Below are 7,391 nucleotides of genomic sequence, written 5' to 3'. Positions count from 1 at the left end.
GTCAGTACAGGCCTCGGACCCCCATTAATTTTCCATAAGCGACAATGTTAACGTCTAGTGCTGTAGCTCAGTCCCAAACATTCCGTGGCCAATAAGCTTTGGTGCATACCTGGCCCAGCCTGTGAGAAAGAAGCCATAAAAATTTTGACATAGGTTGACCGTCAAAATCTGGACCTTTCCATGCCGGCAGCTGGGAGGCGTGCCTAGCAACGCCAAGGGGACGTCACTCGCAGCCTCATCACTACCTCACACCTTGTGTCCTCTCACCCAGAATTTCAAACTTTCATCAATAAAGCTCATACCTCCTCAAAGTTTAGACAGTTTCCTGCATTTTAATACCAAGCATGCACCTGTGCACCAAAAATGGACGCCTGGGAGCAAAAAAAGACTTTATACCCTAAAATTCACAGAACTACAATCGTCCCTATCGAAAAACGGAAGTTGTAATGGGGGTCTGTGTCCATTTGGTATCACTTTACGTCAATTGGGCCATGGGGTCGTCCTGTGGTAGCAATGGACCTACATGTTCATGATCTGGCCTAACTGGGAGCTGTCATGCACGAGGAATGGCAGCATCTTCGCCGTCAGTGTATCAGGAGGCAGACAGGTGGTATCAGACAAATTCAGGCTGTCATCCAGGTACACAGTGGATACATCCGATCTACAGTTTCCACCTGGTAAAAGGCTGTTGCCACTGATTTTTCAATATAGAATATGTACAATCTCTAGTCGGAGTGACATTGTTCGTTAGAGGCCTCTAAACTTCTTGATTTTAGGTGTGATTCTAGATGAAGAAAGTGCTTGGAAATCATGTTTTCTCAAATAAGAGCTTGAAATTAAGAAAACGGTGAAATTTTTTTGGTGTCTCAAGTAGCTTACAGCCAACATATGCATGTTAAATGCTTAAAGAAATTTATCTAGACTGCAGACCAAAGTGGTCGAACACAATTAAAGCTCTCATTATATATGTAGGTGCTAAGGGAGATAACCACCTGTTAACTGCCGGTCATGACAAGCTAATACCGCTCTCATGTTTAGGAAAGTAATATTATTGTACATTAATGACGGCATAATGAGCGAAGGGAATAACACTTCGTCTCCATGACGACGACGGACTGTCGCATTTGTAATTCTGCAAATGTTGCTCCGCATCAGTTTTGCCAGTAAATTTTCTCCCTGGCGTGCCTTAAATGCAGCAACTTGAAATTGGAGCGATGGACCAACCCGCATTGCCTCATTGTGCTTTATATGCATGTAAAGCCTCAGGTCAATACATACAATACATGCTAAGATACCATCTCTAACATTTTTGTCTAACAGTGATTCTAATATACACTATATATTAAGTCAGAAATTCAGTAATTCACAGTATTTAATATGCACAAACCCAATCAACGATGGAATATTCCCCTCGTGCTGCTGTGATCTAACTGTGTGCAAACGCTGACCCCAATATCTGCAGTGGTTTAACAGATACTACACTAACACTTTGTTTAAAATTGCTCTCTCTGCTATTCGACGCCGACGCTCAGGGTTCGACATAAGCGACTCCTCTACTTTATACAGGCGAGGTAAAAAATGTCCAGGCATTTTTGTGTGGGTCGTAACTTTAGGACTTTCCTTGGTTTCTGAAAATATGGGACCATGACCTCGTCCACATACCTCAGCATGGACTCAAGTAGCTAAAAGTTTGTGTACTACTCCAACCAGCATGGAATGTGACTGCTCCACACTGGGACTGGTTGCCGCCAACATCAAAACAAAACACCCTCAAATCGCGCTTCTACTATTATTATTTTTGTGTATAAAATGGGTGTTTATATTATAATGTGCGCTGTGGAGTGTTTGGTTTATTAACGCTTGGTTTATTTTGTATGAATGCTAAGGATCAACCGATCACAGAAGTCGATGCCTGAACAAGATACACAATCATCTGCACCGAAGCTAACCTGCACGTTTCTCCCAACTGTGTAGGTGTAGTATAGATTTAACGCGCGCAATTTGTACACATGCAGACTGTAGTAAAACTGTGGCATATCCTGCTTTTTCTCCTGGTTATGCCGAAGGCAACCGAACTATCGTTAGTTACCAGCTCATTATTGTCGCACGTATTTCAGACATACTTATAGCGGAATCTAATTTATTTTATAAGTTTGATTTCCGTTTTTTAAACCTGATATGTTTTCCTATGGCTCCTGAAATTTGGCAGCAGTTCCTTTCCTGTCTTTCATTTCAACCTGTTAGGTAGGGTATGCATGATATGTATGTAGGCAGTAGGCCTACTAAGGTTTCTTCAAAACGGTTGGTTTTTATCTCTCAATATGCAGCTTGGGTTGCGTCGTAAGATATAAAAGTACAAAAAAGCGCCACAGCTTTCTTCTTTAAGAAGTAAAATTGGCTTTACACTGCAGTTTTCTTAATGGCCCAGAGGTCAGTGCAGAAAAAAAGTAATCTACAGTGGTGAGGTCAACAATGATAACTATGAAACAAATGTGTGTGGAAAAAAAATTCGAAATGGGCGTGGGGTTGGGTGGGTGTACGCAAAACTGTCCTCGCGTTCTTAGTAAGTTCGTCAATGACGTCATTTCCGACATTTTCCAGCTATCAACTGTTACGGTATTGAAAGCAGCAACAAAAAACAGACTCAGTGACTCAATATTACAATGTAAACAATGTTTTATATATAAAATGAGACGTACAGTTTTACAGACAGTTCAACAACAACAACATAAAAAACATACACATCAGTATTACCGGTCTTTAAAAGTTTCCAGTTCACCTTTGCATCCCAAGGAACGTGTTCCTGGAGATCCAACGGAAAGACCATGGGATAAACACACAATTCACAGAAGTCACAAATTGTCCCAGACAGGTACTTCGCCAGGTTAGCGAACGTGAACACAGTACACAGGTTACACAGAACTGGAACAGTCAAGCCTTTGAATGACGTCACACCCGCAGAGCACAACACAGGGTAAATACAGGCATGGAGGTATAATCCACTTTAGAACAGTCACAGCTCCCGCAGAAGCTCACAAACGAGCCGTTCAGAGACGTAGAGTAATGTCACCTTGTGGCAGAACGAACGTCCTTTGCAAAACTGAAAACTTCAGTTTAGAGTCCTTGACGAACTTGTCGGTCAGGTGAGGTCAGCGTGTTAAACAAATTACACAGTCTACACTGTATAATCGTAATAAAGATCCGAACACCAATAAACGTGACTTCCGCAGAAATTTACATAAACCAGACATCAGTACTACTGTGGTACACAAACGGTGCCGGCATAAAAATCTGTCCTCCCAAATGAAACTGGCATCACCAGCTCATATCAAAATAATGGACTCGATACGAGAGCGTCTCACACTCTCCTGGCTCCCAGTGGATGCAGCAAAATTACCTACTCTCTGCACAGAAAACACGGCTTATATACCTCCCAGGTGGATTCAACTATTTTTAAACACAGAAATAACAGCCAATGAACAGCCAGTTAAATAAACAGAGCATTGAACAAGGTGCTTTCCATCAGGTCCGCGCTGTACATATATAACAGGGCCTGTTATGCTTTCACAAAGGTCCGCAGACTAACAGTACATGAAAACGTTAAATAGTCATACATAACACAACGCAACATATGTAGAAAATAGAGAGGTTATTAAAAGATGTAACATTTTTTTCATGTGTCCTTTAACAATGCTAAATTCGCCATATAATAATGCAGCATATGATGGGCGGTTCATCTGTGTAACAAGCTTAATATATCCTTAAGTGCTTTTGGTAGTTTAAAATTTGTGGGTAAAAATTATTCAGCATGGACGACATCAGTTTTATATCCGTTTATATTTGCTCATGCTGGTTTTCTCTCCGGTCGTACGTGGTAGCAGGTGTGCATGGTCGTGGGTTTCCCCCGGGCTCTGCCCAGTTTCCTGCTACTATTAGTGAAATATTCTTGAGTACGGTGTAAAACACCAATAAGATAATGTCAAATAATAAGGTGTAATAAATTCAGTTTTATTCAGTGTACTTGAATTTTCTCGAAATTTCCTCTAAACTCAGTGTGTCACACATTGTATGTGAGTAACGGAAAACTTTTTTTATATGATTGGTGTTTCAAGCCGTCCTCAAGAATATTTCACTTATACATTAGGAGGGTGCCTCCTGCAAACATTTGTCTATAATCTGTACACAACTGCTTGTGAAGACCTCTGCAGTGTGGTTCATATATACAGTGTATGCATATGTTGACAAAAACAGCAGCTTTATTCATACACCCGGGTCCTATTGCTCAGGAATGTAAAGACACAACAAAGATACTACGCTTTTATGCAACGTTATATTTTTTTTTTCAAAATTTTACACCATTAAAATTATATGTATATTAATCTATTTAAAGTTTGGCTGGAGGTTGGACAGTTCTTGACTGAAAATAACTGGCAAACAAATCATTTATGAATTTTGTCACACATGCACGAGGCTCATATTCTGTTTTTTAAAACAGTCATATGGTGGTATATATATATGGGCTATAACAATGACCAGCCCCAGCGTCGATTTGTAGTACATGTATAAGCAATAAGAATGGCCATTATAAGAATTACTGGCCCCTGTGTGGAGGTGATGCTGTTGGATTTACAAAAAATATTTTACATAAGAATGACCAGTCCCTACATGAAGGAGGAGCAATTAAATATGATCTGTCTACAATAATGTGAGACAATCCAAGACAATGAACAATTACTAGTCTGAACACGAAATTATCCGCAAGAAATAAAGACTTCAGCAGATTCCACAACAGTCTGTACAGATCTGGAATATATAGAAGACCAAAATCCCACTAAAAGCAAATACCACAGTGAATTTTAACAGTTACAATTGGAGTAATCTTAGAATTATTAAACATTCGTTTAGTTGACTAATTTTTCTCTGACCAACGGATATTTTACTTCGCAAAATTCTAAAATTGCAGTTTGATATCAAAATGTACTGCTCTCTGTTCTACAAATTCTCATGCGATTTAACTTCAAAGCCACTGTAACATATATACAAAAACATACTCGTCAATTTATATAGGTAAAAAGGTTTGTGCAAGTCCCTAATACATCGCACAGGTCACACACGTGGCAAACACACATGACCCTCATTTTAAGCGTTCTTCTTGTGTATGCTCTAAAGTCCACATTACCATAAATCAGTTCACGTTACGTCTCAAGAAATTTTACACTCCTTCCTGCAAAATCACTGGGTTTGAGATTTCATCGTCGACCTTGCTGTGAGAGTTTTGTTATGTATACGTGAATGTATTGATGTAATCTGGCTTAAGCCGACTCCTTCATTTGGTGTAGACTTACGTCGAGTCCGTCAGTGTGTATATCTGGTTTCGCTTAACCCGGATCCTGAAGACAGGGGATACGTTTAGTCCCAGTGCACTCTATACGGGTTTTGATCAAGGCGTATCTGAGGTTTACATTACAAAATTCCATTGCGATTCAAGTCTTCCAGCAGTCTTGATATATAGTGTTTCGTCTCTGTGTCACTTAAGATCCATGTCACCGCTTTAAGACAATTGTAACCGTCGATTTATTATTTTATTTAACTGATGTTTTTCGCCGCATTCAGTATTCTTTCAATCATACGTCGGCGGCCAGCAATATAGTGGGGAAATACCGTTATAGCTGTAGATGCAGTATGCAGTATTATAAGATGTACAGTTATTTAAGTGTTGTCTGTTGAACGCCGTTTTTCATGGAATATTTCAGTCAATCTATTTCTTCTCCGTATTATCACTGTTATTGAGGTAAGACAAAAAGCACAAACACTTTAACCAATACATTCTTAAATCTTGCAGAATGAAGGCAGAATATGGGGTCGGTCAGTTGACCGTGTCACATATACGTGTCACCAATTGCAACAGAAACATCACGTTCTCTTTTGCCGAACTTCGCTCTTTCCCTCCATTTAACATTGTATCTTGTTATCTTGTTATATGGGACCATACATGTTATGATCTTCTTTTTAGAGTTGTGCTTTTTTGAACTGAAAGTAAGACCGCCTAATTAATTTAAATATTTTCGGCTGAAACCATCGCCACATACTAGTATAGATATTTGCTATCACGTATGTTCAGCGTCACGACGGAAATGGTTTCCAATGACGTTACCTTAAAGTGTAAAACAGACAACAACGTAATTATACAAGAGATGTGCTGTTATAGAAAATTGCATGCCTATGTCATGTGACACTGTAAACGTATACAGCATTTATCGAATTTTTTTTTCGATCTATCTTTGAGAGGGAGAATTTTTGTATGATGACTACTTTTGAAGACAAAAAGGACAGGTTGATCTCTGCGAAACATACCCTCAGTTAAGATTTTATCACAGGTTGAATAGCCTGGAGTTTATTATGGTCAACTTCACACACTGTCTGAGACAGGAAATACGCTTGACCTCCCTGTGTGCGATACCAATGTTATTTAGTGTTCAACAAAGTACAACTTCACTAATTAGCTCTTTTAAACGATACACAAAAAGGTTTGTTAATTTCTCAACATTTAAGTTAGGATATGTCTTAACAGTTACAAGTAGAAAAAAACTTCGCATATTTTCTCTTATGACGTAAAAAAGGCTTTAAATTGCAGTTTTCTTAACATCAGTTGGGAAAAGCAGCATGCGGTGATGACGCTAATAGCTGTCAAAACAGCCCACGAATCCGGTTTGAGCAAGCAGATATAAAGTCACTGTAGAGTGTATGTGAACCTACAATCTTCAGTCGAGAGCTGTCAGATTCTAACAATCCAAGATGTTGTCCGTTATGTGTGGACTTCTTTTGTTCAGCGTCGGCTTTGTGGCGTCTTCGTATAACACATTTTTGAAGAAGTTTGATGTTCAACCATTGGTGGAACAAGCCGATGAAGACGATGTTTCCACGTGGACCGGTATGTACATCTGATAACATTTATTTGTACTAGTTTGAGAACAGTGCGGTAGTTCACACGCATGGAGTTGTCACCGACTAAAACATGAAATAATACGAAACCGTCATTGTTATCTTTTTGAGACAAAGTAAGCAACATGTATTTCGCATCGGAAACACTATTTTAAGTAGACGATAAGTGCAACTGGTAATTTCACATAATACTTCATGCAGTGATTAAATTTGCCGTAAAGTTTAAAATTTTCCCTACACTATTACAAACTTAGCCACGTAAAGAACTAGTTACTCTGAGCTTTGTTTTCACTTGAGGAGCTCTCAACCGAACTTAAGAACCAGATGTCAAAATAAGAGTTTAAATTTAAGATAAAGGTGACTGAATAAGTCCAATGGATTTGTTCTATCCCATTGAAAAGCATAGTACACTAATGCAGCACAGTGACCCTGAAGCCTCTTACCAGTGT

The sequence above is a fragment of the Liolophura sinensis genome, chromosome 11 (assembly GCF_032854445.1).
Source record: "Liolophura sinensis isolate JHLJ2023 chromosome 11, CUHK_Ljap_v2, whole genome shotgun sequence".
NCBI lineage: Eukaryota > Metazoa > Mollusca > Polyplacophora > Chitonida > Chitonidae > Liolophura > Liolophura sinensis.
Note: the sequence above shows the minus strand (reverse complement) of the source record.